Source organism: Triturus cristatus, chromosome 8, assembly GCF_964204655.1.
Source record: "Triturus cristatus chromosome 8, aTriCri1.1, whole genome shotgun sequence".
In the NCBI taxonomy this organism is placed as follows: domain Eukaryota; kingdom Metazoa; phylum Chordata; class Amphibia; order Caudata; family Salamandridae; genus Triturus; species Triturus cristatus.
The window spans coordinates 203,875,523-203,896,267 of NC_140591.1; the positions used below are offsets into that span (position 1 = coordinate 203,875,523).

Genomic DNA, 20,745 nt, shown 5'->3' on the forward strand with positions numbered 1-20,745 from the left:
GATGTGCTTGCACCCCTTACAGTGGTATAGGCGACCTATATACTAATTCAACAAGCATTTGCATGCAATAGGTCTCGCATTTGCAAGAGTTTAAGCTACTGGCATTGTAAATGACAATGCTTTTTAATTATCCGTTTTAAAAATTAACACATAAATAAAAGGCATTGTCATTTTAAATGCCAATAGCTCAAACTCTCGTTAATGCGAGACCGATTGCATTGTAAAGAAGCGGCCGCCGCTGAATGTTGCAGGAAAGCAGTTGTGCATGAAGTAGGATAAAGTTATAAAAGAAAATAGTGCTTACAGACTCAATAAAGCATCCCATGTAACAATCGAAGTAAAAGGGCTTGTCCACGTGGGAAGTTACAAGTGAAGACAATGCAGTACTAAGGCGGGACTAACAAGCCTAATAACGAATCAGAATCCAGCATTTACAAAGAACAATGACACAAGCCAATGAAAAATATGGGCAGAGAATGGGCGGAGCTTCAAGTCCATACTCGAATACAGCACGCCTTAAACCAACAGACATCATTAACTACATCATAATATGTTTTTAATTAGGGCCATTTTTTATTTTTGGTCTTTTATACAGCGCATGTCATAGTCCAGAGTAGAAGCAGAGAGCATCTTATATTGCACTTTTTAATACACACCACCTGTTTAACGGGATTAAACTGTTTAAGTATTTCCTTTGCAGAATAGTAGAGATCAAAAACAACATCCACTGGATCCAATATAAATCATTAGTAACTGGCCTATTAAAAATTCGATCAAGGTGAAACCCTAAATCCATCAGTTTAATCAGAAGGGATACTCTGAAAGATTGTCTAAACCTATAATCCATTGGAGCGTTTCAAATGTATATATGTGTACATGGGACTGGATAGTAAGTAAGCTATTATACCCAGATCTCCTACCCAGCATCACGCTGGCTCCTATTTCAAATGTCAGCTGACTAATGCTCTATTTATCAGCGAGACACCTCTGTGCGAATTGTCAGCAGATTGTCACACAGAGACATATATTTCTGTTTAAGTTGTAAATAAATCTCAGACAGTTGCACAAACATAAATCGATCAGTCAAGAGAAAGCACCGCGCGTCTGAGCTCTGCCACACAAAGATAAGGACGATAAACAAAAGGCCGCCTGCCAATAGCTTTATCGTACGAACTTGGAAAACTGTATCTACCAACTGCGATGTTAATGGTTCCATTTAGGAGACGTGCAGTGTCTTTCGGGGCAGTTTTATTCGATGCGCCTTTACAGCGCGTGCTTTGCTAACTAGTCTTAGTGTTTTTTGCCAGATTTTATTAATACATGCGGAAACTAATCAATTGAGAGGGCAGGATGTTAAATAGACACAATCACGCTTGAAAGCGGCCAGCTTAGCGGTTCCGATAGGTGCAGTTTTATAAATCATCAGTGGCGTGGTTTTAAAAAAATGAGTTACGTAACGAGCTTTCTGGCACCAATATGGGACACTCGTTTTAAAGCATATTCTTCCGTGATTTTTTATTTAAAAATTGTGGCGGTCCAATAGGGTTTTCCAAAGCTGATTTGATGGAGTTGCTAGTGGGGAAAACGTGATGTACATTTAGTCGGATTTATGGGGTTCTGAGTTCTTTCTTGCTGGAAGACCTGGAGAAGAATTGGATGAATGGCAGAAACGGCTCACTACCCAGACTGTTTGTTGCTTTTGTGAGTCTGGAGATAGGCCGAACTCTGTTGTGCTCGGCTGGCTAGCAGTCACAACACTATAAAACGAACTTTGACTTTTATTACATACCAACAAAATTGGTTGGTATTCGCCGCCCTCCTTGTCAAAGCCAAGGGGGCGGATTTGGACCATATGTTCAGTACATGCCGGTCTCTTGAAGTACTTTAGCATGAAATCACCAAATTGATGGCAAATATGCTAAAGCTTGATGTTACTTTGACCCCTCACCTGATGTCGCTAGGCACGTTGTCAATCAGGGCACAAGTCCTAAACAGGCGGCCGTGCGGCCGCGAAAGTGATCGCGATCAAACATCAAAGCAGCCGCGAAAGTGAAAGTAATGCGGTAAACATCAAAGCGGCGCGCACGCCCGCGCACATGCACTGTAGTTCTAGGCTGGCCTGGTAGCACTTTTGGGAGCCCTCTCAAAAAGTCTCGCCAGACCAGCGCATGCGCTGGGTCAGGCGAGACCTAAAAATAGGAGAGGGGGGGGGGGGGGGGATCCACGAGCCTGTTAATGGTCGAGTTGATCAAACAAAGGGGGCACTTTTCCAGAGTGAGTGTTGCAAGGAGTCAACACACAATGCAAAAGGATGAGAAGACACGAAGAAAGAGAGAGAAAGAGATGGGTACCAGGTCAGGGCCCTAGTGGTAGGGGTGGGGAGGGACGCAAAATCTCTCTTGTTGCCCTCACACATCCCAAGGGATGTCATGCTTCATCATCGGGCTGTTGCTCCTCGTCGGGCTGGTGGTGCAATACCCTACGGGTCCCCCGAAGGGTCTCCTTGGCGGAGATCTTTTTAGAGAGCTGCCGATGGGTGCATGTGGGTGTGTGGGTAAAAGGTCTTATGTGGGGAGTTGTGCGTGCGTGCAGTGCGTAATAAAACTGCCTAAGGGTTGCCAGAAAAAAGGTTTTTTAATGAAGAGGTACCCTTGGCAGAGTAAAAAACACGTAGGTTAGGAGTTACCAGTGGGGGCGCAATGTGCCCAGGTAACTATGCTGAGGTCGACATGTTTCACGCCTGAGTTGGTCTGTACGATCCTTGGCGTTTCATCAGGACCAAGAGTGAAGGTGGTGTGTGGTGAGTGCACGGACGTATTACTGTGAGCGGGGTAGCCTTGGCCCTCTCACACATCAATGGGGGGGGGAGGAAGGTCACCTCCAAACTAATTGTGGGTGGCGGCTAATAATCCGAAGTAAATCTATACCCCCTTGATTATGACCTGTGAAAGAGATAAGAAGGGAAGGGAGATAAAAAGCACAAGGTTCAATTATATTGGCTCTGTACCCTGCGGTATGATTTCCCAGACAGCAAAGGTCCAGGAAGTGTAAATTGTTACAACGAGGAGAGACATGACAAGTTGGTAGTATATGAACAGTTCAACCACCTCTGCTTTCAGGTTCCTTCCATCCTAGATCCGGGCTTGGATCTCTTCGGACACTTCTCTTCACGGCAGCAGCAGTTCTTTGCAGGCTCCCATTGAAATCGACGACGCGACGGGACACCAAAAGACACCTAAGCACCCGGCTTCCCTGGTTGAGGTAAATCAAGTACTCCGGTGCTCTCGTGGGTGCTAGCCCTAGAACTTCTTAAGTCCATAAGAGTTTGGTCCTGACTCGATTAGAAGTGTCCCTAATCTTTAAATTTCTAACCACGACCTTGCCCATAGAAGATAACGGGAACCCACGGTTGTATTTACACACTGCATACAGTCCCAGTGGGTCCCCTGTGTCACTACCTTGGGTGGTTTCTTTGGGTCCCAGCGATTATACAGGCTCTAGGCCGTGTGTCTATTCCAGTCGTGGTTCTTACACCACTTCTTTGGTATATGGTTTGGTACGCCCCTAGGGCCCAAACGTGTATATGTGCTAATACTGATAATGGTTGACTTGTAAACAAAGTACTTCGAACTCCAGTCTCATAAAGAGACTAGAGGGGTGTGTTTTATCTTACATACATATATTTTGAATATATACCTGGTGTGGTTGTCTTTTCATTTGATCACTCAAGAGATTATAGACTGGTTAAACAAGCTGCTTTACATTCCTTCAAGACTTAGCCTGAAGGCTGCTCTCCATAGCTACCACTAAGATAGCTTTCAATAAAGGTTGTCTTTAACCTATCACCATAAGGGGGTATTTGGACTGATACAAGGTGCCCACTAGAACTAGTGGACAGCATACATCAGGCCACCTTCTCACAGTGTGCCACTGTAAGCTTCCACTCTTCACCTTCTAACACACCATTTATACTTCATCCTTACGATGCTGAGGTTCTGTCCAATCCTCTGGCTCTCTTCTGTTCTTGCCAGTATCAGCACTGTCCTCGATGTTCCCATTGCACTGAACTTACAGAATAACTCTGACAAAACTATGCTTTGAAGGCGTTTCCTTGGCCACTATGACAATAGGTCTAAGAAAGTGCTATCTAGACAGACACTTAGTAACTAAGTATTTGTTTGCTATTTAACGTATTATCGTAAACAAAACATGAAAAAAAGTATGAAAAGGTTACATAAATGGCAACTGAGACAGAATCAAAAAACCTTTTATAATTTATTGAATTTGGGTACAGGCTTGTATGGCAGCAAAAACTGAACACTGTAGTGTCTTGTGAGTTAGAGATGATGGGACTCTCTTGGTTACTGACAGACTACGTAGAACAGTGACGCAAGTGCTTGGGTGTGGTAGAATGTTCAGTTAACAGTTTCACACTGAGGCATAAAGACATGTAATATCAAACTCCATAATCATTTACATGCTCCGAGGCTGGGGAGGCCGCTACAACTCGCGACGAAATAAGGGCTACGTAACCCGAAGAACCAACAGTGCTCTGCCAGAGAGGTTGCTGTGGTCCAGCTAACTGCTCATGCATGCCACACGCGCCTCAAAGTGAAGATCAACGTTTGGCATATGTGGAGTCAAAGCGCCACTCCAGCCAGTGCAAAGCTTTCAAAGAAGATGAAAGACTTAGAGAAATTTGTGCATTATCGGCCAGGAACCTGCTGGTGAGGCCCTGAAAGAGATACTGTGCCACAACTCAACACAGAGCCATACGGAATTAAAACGCTAAAGGCAGCGACAACCAGGTACTAGGAAGTGATAGAAGAGATACCAAGATACAGAGGAACTCTGAACGCAGTGAAAACCAGATAAAAGGCAGAAAACTGAAAATGGAGAATACATGGAAGAGAAAAAACGAAAACTTAACATATAAGATGAAGAAGGACCTGCGCTTCCTGCGAGTAGGTCAGACAAATCAAGTTCCAGTACTGAGCCAGAAGGTACTCATCAAGCGCTGCCCTAACAGCATACACTCTCTACATCAATAAGTTCCACCACTGGTTATAACGCTGCAGTTTTCCTGAAACCACTGCTTCCAATCGATACCACCAAAAAGCAGAATAGACACGCTGCCGACTCACCCAATTTAAATATATACACCGCATATACTATACCTGATTCAGTCTCTGGAGGATGGGCGCCATTCAGCCCCTGTTATGTTTGAGATGCAGGGGGGGGGGGGGGGGGGGGGGGGGGGGAAGGAGAATGAGACCTTTATACATACTCTAAGAGGCTGTACAGCACTGCAACCATTCTGGCGGAGGATTGTGGCATGCCTGAGCGAGGTGTTGTCATGGGATCTCCCACGCAAGATGAAATTACTGAGGGTATAGATGGGAATCGGTACAAGCAACACCTATTGTTTTTAGCCATCCCCATTGCTAAGCAGGATATTGCCCAGCAATGGAAAAGTGAGTCCCCCCCCCCACCCCCACCCTACGTTTGGCAGGTGGAAAAGGGCCATCGATGATTTTATGAATGCCGAGATCGCTGTGTTTCAAGCTCATGGTTGCCCCCTAAAGCATAGAAAAATATGGCTGCACTGGGCGGATTACGGGGGCATAGAATTACCCCCCCTTAAGGTCCCAGACCCCTGACCTACTGTGTGCCCCTGATGCGATTGGTCATTACACAACCTAGAAAATCATCCAACATCTCCGGGCCGTATATTAAATTGGTTAATTATAACGAAGTGGTACTTGAGACAAACTGCTCAATGTTGTTTTTGCTATATATGCAAGTTTTCCAGAAGATACGACTAGATGTATACACTGTCATATTTCCTACACACTGTATCCTTGGGGCCACGACCCGGTATCTACCATGTAAACTCAATTAAAAAAAAATATATTGTTTAAAAAAAAAACAAAATGTACACATAGGGCCACGGCCCATTATGTACCATGAAAATTCAATAAAATATGTAAAAAAAAAAAAAGCTGAAAACTGGCGCTAGATGGACTGCCTGGATCAAACTTGATGATTTCATTGATGTATTGGAAGAAACATATAACAAAAAGATCACATGAACAAGTTACTTACCTTCGGTAACGCTTTTTCTGGTGGATACAGTATCTGCCTGTGGATTCCTCACCTTGTGAATATCCCCTGTGCCAGCAACATTCGGAAACTTTTGTAGCAGTCCACGCCGTTGGGGTTGAAGATGACGTCACAAAGACACGGCTCCGCACACGACTCCGCTGACATCACCGGCTCCATAAGAAGACCTCGTCGATGTGATGACGTCAGTTCCGCCCTTTTTTCCGTGCCTTCAAGGCACACGGACGGACTGACAGCAATATATACACAGTATACACAGTACATAATATATAAAGCAACACACACAGTGTGGAGAATAAGTAGAAAGGCAAAAGAAACAACACAATGCCTTTGACAGTAATAAATATAACTTGAAACACCAACATATACTAATGGTATACAAGGGTGGACAACGGGGAGGCGGGTGGGTCAGTGAGGAATCCACAGGCAGATACTGTATCCACCAGAAAAAGCGTTACCGAAGGTAAGTAACTTGTTCTTCTGATGGATACATCTGCCAGTGGATTCCTCACCTTGTGAATAGATTCCCACAGCAGTCCCACTCCCGGAGGAGGGTGTCCACCCTTCTATACCAGAAAGTCCTGAAGGACGGAATGAGCTAAGTGTCCGTCCCTCCTCACCTCGGTGTCCAAGCAATAATGTTTTGCAAAGGTGTGAAGGGAGGCCCAAGTTGCCGCCCTACAAATGTCCTCCACAGGAACGCCCCTAGACAAAGCAGAAGTGGAAGACCTTGCTCTAGTGGAATGAGCCCTTAAACCCTCTGGAGGTTCCTTACCAGCCAGGTAGTAGCATATCTTGATGCACAAGACAATCCATCTGGAAAGGGTGCGCTTGTGCACCGCTCGACCTTTCCTGCAGCCAACAAAGCCCACGAAGAGCTGGTCATCAACTCTGAAGTCTTTAGTTCTTTCCAGATAGAAGCTCACCGCCCTCTTAGGGTCCAAGCGGTGAAGTCTCTCCTCCTCCTTGGAAGGGTGAGGGGGAGGATAGAAGGTAGGAAGTGTAATGGACTGCCCCAGATGGAAGGGAGTTACCACCTTAGGAAGAAATGCAGCCCTGGTCCTGAGTACCATTCTTTCAGCATGAATGGTCAAGAACGGGGGTTTTGAACTTGGAGCTTGAAGCTCACTTACCCTCCTTGCCGAGGTGATTGCAATGAGAAAAACCGTCTTAAAAGACAACAGTCTCAAGGGACACTTGTGCAAGGGCTCGAAGGGAGAACCCATAAGATAAGTAAAGACAAGGTTTAAGTCCCATTGAGGCACAATAAAGGGAGTAGGAGGAAACCTGTTTGTGAGGCCCTTAAGAAAACTAAGAACAAAAGGTGATTTGAATGACGACGGCTGATCCGGCAAGCAAAGGAAAGCCGACAAAGCAGATGAAGTATCCTTTTACTGTAGCCACAGCAAAGCCTTGCTGAGCAAGAGAAAGGGCAAACTGTAGAATGTTAGATAGACGAGCCTTCAAAGGATCAATTGACTTCTCTCCACACCAAAGCACAAATTTAGACCACCTATAGGAATATATAGATTTGGTGGAATGACGTCTGGCAGACAGAATTACATCTACCACATCAGGTGGGAGAGAAAAAGAATTCAGGTTGCCCCGTTCAATCTCCAGGCATGAAGGTGTAAGCTCTGGAGGTGGGGGTGTAGAACCTACCCCTCCGACTGCGAGAGGAGATCTGCCCTCAGAGGGAGACGGAGCGGAGGGCACGAGGAAAGGTGGAGAAGATCTGAATACCACACCCTTCTTAGCCAATCCGGGGCGATCAATGTGACTTGGGCCCGGTCTTGGCGAATCTTCCTCAGAACCCAAGGAATCAAGGGTATGGGAGGAAACGCGTAAAGGAGTCATGAGCCCCAACTCAACTGAAACGCGTCCCCCAACGCTCCCTGCATCGGATACTGGAGACTGCAGAATAACGGGCAGTGAGCATTCTCGCGAGTGGCGAACAGGTCCACCCGAGGAGCCCCCCACATCCGAAAGACGTGACGAACTACCTCCGGATGAAGCCTCCACTCATGATCGGCGGAGAACTGCCGACTGAGACTGCCCGCACGTACGTTCAGCACCCCGGCCAGATGATTCACCATCAAGCAAATCCGATGATCCTGAGCCCAGGACCATAGACGCAGAGCCTCCCTGCAGAGAAAAAGAGACCCCACTCCTCCCTGTTTGTTGACATACCACATCGCGGTAGTGTTGTCCGTCAGGACTTGAACAGACTGACCGCGAAGGGAAGGGAGGAAGGCCTTGAGTGCCAAACGAATCACCCGCAATTCCAGAAGGTTGATGTGAAGCAACCTTTCCTCTAGAGACCAAAGAGCCTTGATCTCCAGATCCCCCAGATGAGCACCCCACTCTAAAGTGGATGCATCCGTAATCACTGTGGCCACCGATGGAGGTAGATGAAAGGGCTTTCCTTTAGACAGATTGCCCTCCACGCTCCACCAAGACAGATCCGCCGCAGCTTCTCTGGAGATCCTCACAGACTCCCTGAGATCTCCCTTGTGCTGATACCACTGCCTGCGAGGCACCACTGGAGCGCCCTCATGTGCCAGCGTGCATGGTTGACCAACAGAATGCAGGAAGCAAACAGGCCGAGCAGGCGAAGGACTTTCAGAACGGGAACGACCGCTCCATTGTAAAACAAAGGACTCATTTCCTGTATGTCGAGAATCCTTTGAGGAGGAGGGAATGCTCGACACACAGTGTCCAGTACCGCACCTATGAACAGGTTGCGCTGAGAGGGCACCAGGTGAGATTTGGGCACGTTTATCGAGAAACCCAATTTGTACAACAGCTGAGTTGTATCCTGCAGATGATGTAGCACCTTCTCTGGCGACTCCTCTTTTATCAGCCAGTCGTCCAGATAGAGGAAAACGGCAATCCCGACCTTCTGAGATGGGCTGCCACCACTGCCATCACCTTCGTGAAGACTCGGGGTGCAGTAGTAAGACCAATCGAAAGGACCGCAAACTGATAATGTTGCGATCCTACCGCAAACCGGAGATACTTCCTGTGCGACTTCAGGATGGGGATGTGGAAATACGCATCCTGCAAGTCTATCGACACCATTCAGTCCTCCTGATTCAGCGCTTGAAGAACCTGAGCAAGGATGAGCATCTTGAACTTCTCTTGCTTTAGAAAAAGATTCAAGATTCTGAGGTCCAATATCGGACGCAATCTGCCATCCTTTTTCGTAATCAGGAAATACCGGGAGTAGCATCCCTGACCCCTCTCCTGCTCTGAAACCACCTCTATCGCACCTTTTTGAAACAACTTCAGGACTTCCTCCTGCAGGAGAAGACGGTGGTCCTCCGAGCAAGCCCCTTGACAAGGATGGTAATATGGAGGGAATTACCGAAAGGGAAGGGCGTACCCATTTTCTACAAGATCCAGAACCCAGAGATCTGTAGTTAGATTCCCAATCTTGTAGAAAATGGGTACGCCGGCCCCCCCACAGGACCAGCATGATCCAGAATGGCGGATCTAGGGCTGCTTTGCGGTGGTGGGAGGGGCTGAGGAGGAGAGTTGACAGCCACGTGGGCAACCCCTGATTCTACCTCTGTAACCTTTGGACACACAGCTTTGCTGCTGTTGCTGGGTCTGTCTGTAAGAACGAAAGGATGCCCTTCCGAAGCCTCTGTATCTTTTAAAAGACCCCCTTGACTGGGATTGAAGGCCCAAAGACCTAGCGGTAGCCTTGCTCTCCTTAAAGCTTTCAAGAGCAGCATCTGCCTTTTTACCAAACAAACCACATCCATCAAATGGCATGTCCAACAATGTCGACTGTACATCCGGGGAGAACTCCGAAGACTTCAGCCACGCACTCCTCCTAGTGGCAACAGAAGACCCCATGACTCTCGCTACTGAGTCTGCCGTGTCAAGCCCACTTTGTATCACTTGGCGTGCTGCCGCCTGGGCATCAGTCAAAACTTCATTGAAGCCGACTCTATCCTCCTCAGAAAGCTTTGGTGCCAATTTCTTCGCCGAGTCCATGAGCGCATGGATATAGCGTCCCAACAAGCAAGTTGCATTTGTCGACTTAAGGGCCATGCTGGCCGATGAAAAGACCTTCTTGGCCGACTGGTCTATCTTTTTAGCGACGTTAAAAACTCAGGATCCCCTGGAGCCGCCCTATACCTTCTTGCGACCGTCTTAGAGACTGCGGGAGCACAAAAAGGCTTACGCCATACCTCCAATGCAGGGTCAATAATGGCCTCATTAAAGGGCAACAAAGGCTCCGAAACTGTAGTGGGCGAATGCAGCACCTCAGTCAGAATATTTGATCTGAACTCCGTAGTTGGCAACTGAAGATCTAGCAGCTCCGCAGCCTTCCTAATAACCGCATGATACGGAGCCACATCTTTTGAGGGTTCATCTGAAGGTGGAGTGATTTCCCACTCAGGAGACAAATCCAGTCCACTAGCCTCCTTAAGCTCCTCACACACCTTATCAGACTCTCCCTCTTCAGCTTCCTCCAAAAGGTACCTCCTTTCATCCACCACTCTCTGTGCTTCCCTTCTGGATCGAATCCGCACAAGCGGCGTCGGCGGCGCCGTGTTCGAATCCGACAGCGCCGGCGTCGAATGTGGATCCGCAGGAGCAGCCGGCGTCGAAAGAGGTCGAGCCGGCGCCGGTGAAGATGGAAGCGACGTAGATGCCAAGACGGTGTCGCTGGAAAAAACAGCATGAAAGGGGCCTGCTGATAGACTTGCGGCACCCCCAAATTCAACGCCATTGGACCCATCGGACCCGCAGGTGCACCAGTGGTGTACATGGCTCTAGCGAATACCCCGTACATAGCATTTAAATAATGCGAGGGGTCCTGACCTGGTCCAGGGAACGCAGGGTACTGGTCACTCTACATCACCGGACTCAGGCTAATCGGCGCCGACGGTGGAATAAGCGGCGTCGCAGGCTCACCCGGGACTTGAGATCCTCAACCGGGGCCAGAGATGAAACCGGGGCCGGAGATGAAACCGGAGCCGGAGATGGCATCGCAACCGGAGATTCAGCCGAAGAAGTCACTGGAGAAGAAGGACCAGGAGAATCCGGGACTGGTGAAGGAGACACGGATTCCTTTCGGCGTCGAGCCGGCGACTTCGAATTCGGAGCCGAACTCTTATCAGAGTGATGATGAGAAGAATGCCCCCTCTTCTTCTTATGCTTCTTGGTTCGCGAAGCATGTCCCGAAGTCCACTTCGACGCCAACCGTGACCTCGATTTCGACTTCCTTCTTCCTCTTTTCCTTTTTCATCTTAGCGATGAAGAGCTTCGCCTCCCTTTCTTTTAGAGCTTTGGAGCTCATCTTGCGACAGCAAGAGCAACCATCCACATCGTGGTCGGATGAGAGACACCAAACACAGTCGTCATGTGGATCTGTGTCGACATGTGTTTGCCACATTCCCGACAGGGCTTGAAATCAGACTTCTTCGTCGACCTCTTCTTCGAAGAGAAACAGGGAAACCCAGAAGAAAAACAAAGTAACAGTAAAGCTACCAACAGCAATTCCCGAAATCCGTTGAAAAAAGGGAACTGACGTCATCACGCCGACGAGGTCTTCTTATGGAGCCGGTGACGTCAGCGGAGTCGCGAGCGGAGCCGTGTCTCTGTGACGTCGTCTTCGACCCCATCGGCGTGGACTGCTACAAAAGTTTCCGAATGTTGCTGGCACAGGGGATATTCACAAGGTGAGGAATCCACTGGCAGATGTATCCATCAGAAATCTCAAGTATCTTGCAGGTGAAGGAGTAAAATCAAGGAAATACAACACGTTGATTAAGTCTCATACTGTAAAATCAAACAGCTGTTAAATATCACGTTCAATCCAATGCCGAATGTAGATTACAAAAGATACATTTTCAACCAGGAAAGGCAAAAATCTGGTGAAATGATCAACAAGTTTGTCGATAGACTTGATACTTTCAAACATTTTAAGTTCAATGATTAAAGAACCCATACATCTCAAAGATGGTTGCCTTTCGGATTCATTCAGATGAATTCAGAGAGAAACGCTCAGTCTGGAGCGAGCACTCCTGACTGCAAGAGCCGAAGAACGTGCAGACCAACAAGCTATTGAAATGGAGGCCGGAGGACCTCAGAGTGAGTCAGCTTTTAAAATGAAAAGTAAGCGTAGACACAAGGCTGAGGGGCACAAAATGATGTCTCCAAAGAAAAAGAAACTGTGCTTCAGATGCTGCTTTTCTTTTCCACATGAAGGTAAAGGTTCAGCTATTGGACAAGTAGCAAGGGCTGTGGGAAAGAGAACCATTTTGTAACGGTTTCCAAAGCGAAGGGAAAACTAAGTGTGTTGCGTTGAGAAAACAAAATGGACGCCCAAACGTTCCAGAAGTGACATTCTACTCACAATGTCAAGCGGCCATATCAGTTCAGGCAAATGGAAACCAAACAAAGTCGATCGCAGTCTAAATCTTTGTCGAAATACTCCTGTCAAGTGACAGTGAAGAAGATGGATGTGTGATGTCGATGTTAACTAAAGAGAAACGTGCGCATGTCGGATTGGCAGGATGCAAGGAAGAATGCAAGTTTAAGAGAGTGAAGTCAAAAAATTCATTTAGACACTGTCCTAAAAATCACACTAAAGTTGAACGGCTGTGCCATACCTTTTATCATAGACAGTGGTGCATTGATAAATATTATGCCGGAGAAGTACCACAAAGTGGCTCAGGAGCGCTGTATCACAGTCGAAGACTAAAACGTATACATGGGTTGTATCGACTTAGTCAAAAAGTAAAGGTTCCAACATAGCAACCATGAAGCACAAAAAGAAAAGTATAAGCACCAATGCACATACTTCAATTTACTTTGTCAAGTGCATGTTCACTCAGTTTCGGTACTGCAGCTGAAATGGAACTGTAAATTACAACATAAATGCTCATCAAGAAATAGTGAGTCAGTTTCCATCGTTGTTTCAGGAATTAGGAAAACTTAAGACAATGAAAGTGCAACTGCATATTAATAAGGATATTTGTCCTGTTGCTCAGCAACAGTCTAATTGTATTTCATTTACAGAAGGCTGTTGAAAAACAGTTTAAGCAAAAACCAAAGGAAATGATGGACAGAGTGTTGAACATTGCAAGCACTCACCCCCAGTCAACTGATCTGGGTTCAATCCATCACCGTTCTTCAGCCCACTCTGCCACCCCAGTTCAGACATGGCCATATGCAAATCAGTCTGACCCTGTGCCTCATGGGAACAGTCCAGCACGAGCTGCCAAGCCATGTCTTCCCTGGACCGGAAACAAGCTTCCTAGGACCGGTTTCTGGCATTTCAGCCGTCTTCAGCCAGGCTTGCTTGAATCCAGTGGCAAAGTGAGCAAGGGACTCACGTCTGAGCATACCCTGCCAACTTATGGCGAACAAAGCAAAAACCAAAGGAAATGATGGACGGAGTGTTGAACATTGCAAGCACTCACCCCCAGTCAACTGATCTGGGTTCAATCCATCACCGTTCTTTAGCCCACTCTGCCACCCCAGTTCAGACATGGCCATATGCAAATCAGTCTGACCCTGTGCCTCATGTGAACAGTCCAGCCCGAACATTAAGTGGGCTATTAAGACATTAATAAAGCACGATATCACTGAGTGATCTACTGGTCCGACCCCATGGGTTTCGCGCCCATAGTGGTAGTGCCTAAAAAGGACGGTGAAGGAGCTGTACACATCTGTGTTGATATGCGTAAAGCTAACTAGGCAATTGCAAAATAAGGACATCCAGGTCCACACATTGCTGATATGATCACACAGCTGATTGGTGCCAAGGTTTTTTCTCACCTTGATCGGAGCAAAGGATATCATCAGTTAGAACTAGAAGAAAATTGCAGGTACATTACTACCCATATTGGTTTGTTCAGATATAATAGATTGAGTTTTGGCATGTCATCAGCTGCAGAACGGTTTCAAAATGTCATGTGCCGCATAATACAGCTGGTCACGCATGCTTTCAATTACAGTGATGATGTATTGGATCTGGGTACCACAAAAAAGTAACATGATAAAGCTCTTGCACAAGTGTGCCGTTTACTTGCTGATGCAGGTCTCACTTTAAATGTAGAGAAGTGAGAGTTACACAAAATACTGAAATTCTTTGGCCATATTTTCACTGATGGGGTTATGACTCCAGATCGGCCAAAAGACGGGCTTTGTCAGCCACCTATCTTCCCCCGCCCCCCCCCCCTTCCCAAGATGTTACCATGTTAAGCTCTTTTCTTGGCATGGCTAGCTACTGTTCTAGATACATTCGTGATTTTGCTACAGTAAGTGCCCCATTAAAAGATTTAACAAAACAAAATCCTTAATTTCAATAGGCACATGAATGTGAACAAAGCTTCAAGAAAATCAAACATGCAATTGAGAATGCCACTGAAATGGCCTTCTTTAGCCCAAAGCTACACACAGAAGTTGTTGACGCAAGCCCGGTAAGGTGCGATTCTTGCCCACATGGACTTCCAAATGTTTGATGGCATATTGTAGCTTAGGATAGCAAATGTTTGTGACAAACTGACCGTGTCTATTCACAACTGGAAAAGAAAGCCTAGCTGTGGTGTGGGCCAGTGAACATTTCCACGTGCTTCTATATGGAAAGAATTTCTCTTATCACTGATCATCAAGCATTGCTTACCATCTTTGTCAATGCTAAAGCCAAGAAACCCCTTCGCATTGAAAGGTGGGGGGTTGCGACTCCAGAAACTGAACTACACTATTGTGCACCAACCAGGGAAATATCAAAATCCTGCTGACTACTTTTCACGAGCACCAGTACAATGACATTGTACTACTTCCAAAACAGCTAAAGCCTACATTAACTTTAATGTTAAGTCCAGTACACCTGCCACTATATCGGGGGAAAAATCATTGCTGCCACAAACACTCACCGTGATGCTAATACTCAAAGACATTATTGCACATCAATTCTGGAAACAGCAGACTCAATCTCTTACAAATGACAGTGAATATCAAAAGTTCAAAAATGCAAAAGATGAACTTTCTGTTACCCAAGAAGGTATCGTCCTATGAAGTTCAAGAATTGTCATACCAGAGAGTCTGAGACAGCAAGTCACTGAAGTAGCACATGAGGAACATCATGGAATTGTTGCCACTAAGCAAGCTTTCCTAGACAGAGTTGTTTCCTCATCTTGATGAGAGTTGAAAGGGAATTTAAGGCCTGTGCAACTGTTCATCTCCCAAAACAACCCGGCATCCATTGAACATGTCCAATCTTCCAAAACATGTGTGGGAGAAAATTGCCATTGACTTATTTGAGCCCCTTGACAATAGACATCATTTAATAGTAGTCAATGATGAATATTCTCGCTTTCCCTTGGTAGAAGACCTCTCAATCACTCAAGAAAGAATAATTGAGAGGGTAAATGGTATTTTTGCAACATAGGGCGTTTCTTCAATTCTGAAGTCCAACAATGGCCACTTTTCAACAGACAGGAATTCAAGGACCTTCTTCCTCATTTGAACGTAGAGCATCAAAAAGCACAACTCTTTACCACAATTATTTTGCTGTGGATTTACCCCAAATTGGTAGCAAACATTTGTGAAAGTTAATGTTTTTAAGCCCTAGGGAAATCCCTCTGGATTGCCTCCCCCCCCCTCCCCCCCCCCCCCCTTTCAAAGCCTCAACCCGACCTAGGCGCCTCCCTAACCTGCCACATTATATCTATTGTTTTAATCCTTTTTTCTAGGACTCAGAACTGAGTTTTAAGATGGCTGCTGCCACATCATTGTTGATGTGGTGGCAGCCAATAATATTTTATCTTGGGCTCTGTGGATCCTCAGCGGCATGAAATATCTATACATTTTGAGCCTTAATTTCTCTAAAATGACTGAACGGATTTGCACCAAAATCACAAAAAGCCCACTTTCTGGACTAATAGCTAGCTGTCTACCAAATTTCATATAAATCTGTTCGGCCATAGCGGTCTCCAAACTTCCTATTGAAAAATGAATGGGGAAAATCACATTTTGGTACCCCCACCCTCTATATTACTCGGCCATCCCTTATTGTATTACCCAAAAACTTTCCAGGAAAAGAGCTAAGGTGGATGAGACTGGGAGCCCAGGTCCTGCGGCCTGCCAAGTATCCATCTGCCCGGGACAAGAGTCCCTGGTGCAGAGACCCGGAGACCTGCAAGGGCAGGCGGGAGCCCTACCGCTATGGCTCGGTGTGGGCAGCTGGGAGTCCTTTCAGTCCCGGCCATCTGGTCGCACGCAATGCTTTCCAATGGGGCGACCAGATGGCCGGGCTGCCCTGGAAGTCCCAATAGGGGGGCTCATTCTCCTCCCCGATCCCAGGCAGGGCTCCAGGAGGTCGGGTGCGTCCAGGCCTAGGGTCCCCTCCGTCACTCCGTGCGCACGGTTTACCAGAAAGGGGGGGGGTAGCCTTCCTCCGGATTACTAGGGACAGGGTATGCCGGGACGCCCCTCCTGGGGATGGCGGTTCTCAGGCGGGGACCAGATGGGCTCAGCCCATCTGACACTTCCCCGGGGCGTCCGGTGCTCCCTCCTCCAGCCCGTGGCGGGGCAAAGTGCCCGGGACGGGATCCATGGGTCCCCCGGGCGTCCGGGCCCCAGGAGCTCCTGCGGGCCTCCCATGCCTGAGGCCCAGCGTGGGGTCTACGAGCCCCCCCCCCCCTCTCCCGAGCCCTGCAGCCCTGAAGCCCTGCAGCCCCGGAGCCCTGCAGCCCACCGTGCCCTGCAGCCCACCGTGCCCTGCAGCCCACCGTGCCCAGCGTGGGCAGGCGGGAACCCTAGCTCGAAGGCTCAGGGTTGGACAGATGGGAGTCTTTCGGTCCCGGCCATCTGGTCGCGTGCAATGCTTTCCAATGGGGCGACCAGATGGCCGGGCCGGCCTGGAAGTCCCGATAAGTGCTCATTTGCCTCCCGGATCCCAGCCAGGGCTCCAGGAGGTCGGGTGCGTCCGGGCCTAGGGTTCCCTCCGTCACTCGGTGCGCACGGTTTACCAGAAAGGGGGTTAGCCTTCCTCCGGATTACTAGGGGCAGGGTATGTCGGGACACCCCTCCTGGGGATGGTGGTTCTCAGGCGGCGACCAGATGGGCTAAGCCCGGACGACACTTCCCCGGGGTGTCCGGTGCTCCCTCCTCCAGCCCGCGGCGAGGCAAAGTGCCCGTGACGGGCTCCATGGGTCCCCCGGGCATCTGGGCCCCGAGAGCTCCACCGGGCCTACCATGCCTGAGGCTCAGCGTGGGGTCTACAAGCCCCCCGCACCCTGCAGCCCCGAAGCCCTGGAGCCCCCCCGAGCCCTGCAGGCCCCGAGCCCTGCGTGGGCAGGCCGGAACCCTGGCCCGAAGGTTCGGGGTTTGACAGATGGAAGTCCTTTCAGTCCCGGCCATCTGGTTGCACCTCACCCCTCGGCTATCTGGTCGCGCGCAATGCTTTACAATGGGGCGACCAGATGGCCGGCCGGCCAGCCAGCCTGGAAGTCCAGATGAGGGCTCATTTGACTCCCGGATCCCAGTCAGGGGTCCAGGAGGCCGGGTGCATCCACGCCTTGGGTCCCCTCCGTCACTCGAAGCGCGCAGGTTACAAGAAAGGTGGGTAGCCTTCGTACGGATTAGTAGGGGCAGGGTATGCCGGAACACCCCTCCGGGGCTAGCGGTTCTTTGCCAGGGACCAGATGGGCTACGCCCGGGCAACGTCCTCCCAGGCTTCCAGGGCTCCCTCCTCCGCCCCGCGGCGTGGCAAAGTGCCCAGGGGCGGGCTCCACGGGTCCCGGGCAGTCCTCCCCGGACGCCCGGACCCGAGAGCTCGGTCAGCCCTCCCCGTGCCTGAGGCCCAGCCGGGGTCCTTGAGCCCCCCAGGAAGCAGAGCCCCCCCCCCGCCCCCGAGCCTTCGGTGGGTGGGCAGGCGGGAGCCCTACCGCTATGGCTCGGCTCGGGGCGGGCAGACGGAGTCCTTTCAGTTGCCGGCCATCTGGTCGCTCCTTTCCCCTCGGCCATCTAGTCGTGCGCAAGGCTTTCCAATGGGGCGACCAGATGGCATGGAAGTCCCAATGAGGGCCCATTTGCCTCCCAGATCCCAGCCAGGGCTCCAGGAGGCCGGGCGCGTTCGCCCCTAGGGTCCCCTCCATCACTCGGAGCGCGCGGGTTACCAGAAAGGGGGGTAGCCTTCCTCTGGATTACTAGGGACAGGGTACTCTGGGACCCCTCTCAGCCTAGCAGCCCGGATGCCGCCCCAGCCCTGGGTCTGTCCCGGGGCCTGCCGCGTAGCAGGCTGCCCCGGATAAGATCCGGCAGATCTCCCCCTGCTGGGCTGGGTCAAAGGGCCCCTGGGAGGGCGGCCTCCCCACCCCAGGCTCCGTCCTGGGTCCTGCTGCGTGGCAGGGTGCCCTGGAAGGGGTCCGGCGGGCCTGGGGAGGCTTCCCCTGTGCCTCTGGCCGGGGTTCCCCCGAGGGCCCCGGAGAGGGTGGCCTTCCCACCCCGGGCTCCATGCTGGGTCCTGCCGCGTGGCAGGGTGCCCGGGACGGTGTCCGGGGGGCCCGGGGAGGATTCCCCTGCGCCTCCGGGTCTGGGAGCCCCGGCTGGGTCCATGGCCCTGGCCAGGCCCCGGGCTGGGGGGCTCCAGCCCCGGGCCCAGTCTTCTGGCCTGCGGCACTGCCAAAGGCCCGGGACGGGGTTCCGTCGTGGCCAGGGAGCCTCCCCTTGCACTGCTGGGTTCAGGAGCTCCGCCGGGCCCCTAAGGGCCCCAGGAAGGGCGGCTCCCCACCACAGGCTACGTCCTGGGTCCTGCCGCGTTGCAGGGTGCCCGGGACAGGGTCTGGCGGGCCCGGGCAGGCTCCCCCTGCGGCTCCGGGCCTGGGAGCCCCGGCTGGGTCCAGGGGCCCCGGGTTGGGGGCTCCGGCCCCGGGCCCCGTCCCTTGGCCTGCGGAACTCCCAAAGGCCCAGGACGGGGTTCCGTCGTGCCCTGGGAGCCTCCCCTTGCTCGGTTGGGTTCAGGAGCTCCGGCTGGGCCCCTGAGGGCCCTAGGGAGGGTGGCCTCCCCACCCCGGGCTCCGTCCTGGGTACTGCCGTGTAGCAGGGTGCCCGGGACGGGGTCCGGCAGGCCCGGGGAGTCTCCCCCTGCGCCTCCGGCGCTTGTTGCCCCGGCTGGGTCCAGGGGCCGGGCCGGGCCCCGGGTTCTCTGGCCCTGGGCCCTGTCCTCCGGCCTACCACTCTGCCAAGGGCCCGGGACTGGGGTCTGTCGGTCCCGTGCAGGCCTCCCATGCTTGCCAAGGTGTCTGCGGGCCCCGGGTCGGAGGGCCCGTCGGGTCCCCCGCGCAGCCTCCATGGGTGGGGCCCAGCTGGGGCCCTGGGCCTGCGGTCCCTCATGCCCCGGCGCCCGCTCACTCTTTCGTTGGGGCACAAAGCGACCAGATGGCTTCCCTTTCGAGCCCGGCCATCTGGTCGCACCGGTCCCCTCGGCCATCTGGTCGCACCGGTCCCCTCGGCCATCTGGTCGCACCGGTCCCCTCGGCCATCTGGTCGCGCGCAATGCTTTCCAATCGGGTGACCAGATGGCTGGGCTTGCCTGGAAGTCTCGATGAGAGTCCATTTGCCTCTCAGATCCCAGCGAGGGCTCCAGGAGGTCGGGTACATTCGCGCCTTGGGTCCCCTCGTGTGCACGGATTACAAGAAAGGGGGGTAATTGTCCTCCGGATTACTAGGGAGAGGGTCAGTCAGACCATCGTGAGGTCCGGCGATTCTGAACCAGGGGAAGGCAGAACCCGGGCCCGCCCGCCAGGGACCCGGGTACGCTCCTGCCTCTCAGCCCCTTCTCGATGGTCCTTTCTCTCAGAGTTTGCTCGGTCAGACCCCCGTGAGGTCCATGGATCCCAAGACAGGGGAAGGCAGCTGCCGGGCCCGGGTACGCACAACTTCCTCTCAGCCCCCTTCACGATGGTCCTTTCTCTCCGAATTTGCTGGGTCAGACCTCCGTGAGGTCCGGTGATCCCGAGACAGGGGAAAGCAGCACCCGGGCCCGTCCATGGGGGCCCCCAGGTGCCCGGGTATGCACCTGCCTCTCAGTCCCCTTCCAGATGGTCCTTTTTCTCCAGGTTTGCTGGGTCAGGCGATCGAGACGGGAGAAGGCAGCACCTGGGCCCGCCTACCGGGGCCCTTGGGGGCCCGGGTGCGTGCCTGCCTCTCGGCCCCTCCCCGATGGGCCTTTCCTTCAAGCCCGCTCGCCCAGGGAGCAGGCAGGGATGCGAAGCCGCCATCCCCCCCCGCACAGGGCGGCCTGCCAGGGGATGCCCCGGCCGTACTCTGATCGATTGGACACTCTCTCGGTCCTTTTAGGGATAGACTGCTTGGCCAGCCTCGGCTGTTTCAAGCAAGGAGCTTCCTCCCCACATGGACTGTCCGACTCGAGGGCCTGCCGCCTGGCGGGAGGCCCTTCAGCCTACCCAGCAGAGCGAAGGTCGAGTGGCCCCGGCAGGTAGTGGCCCCCAGTGGTCTGACACAGAGCCAGCAGGTCTGTTGGCCCCGTGCGCCACGCCGTCACCCCTTTCTGCCCAGCACATTTCCACAGCAGCTCGGAACGACCGTTCCGAGGGGTGCCGCCGCCAGGCTCCGTCACCCCTGCGTCAC

The 20,745-nt window shown here is 51.4% G+C and overlaps 1 protein-coding gene across 6 annotated transcripts in view; it reads right to left on the reverse strand.

The window, feature by feature from the left end:
- ITSN1 (intersectin 1) overlaps positions 1–20,745 on the reverse strand; it is a 1,732,490-nt gene that overhangs the window by 1,477,511 nt on the left and 234,234 nt on the right. The gene's annotated exons all lie outside the window — the stretch shown is intronic.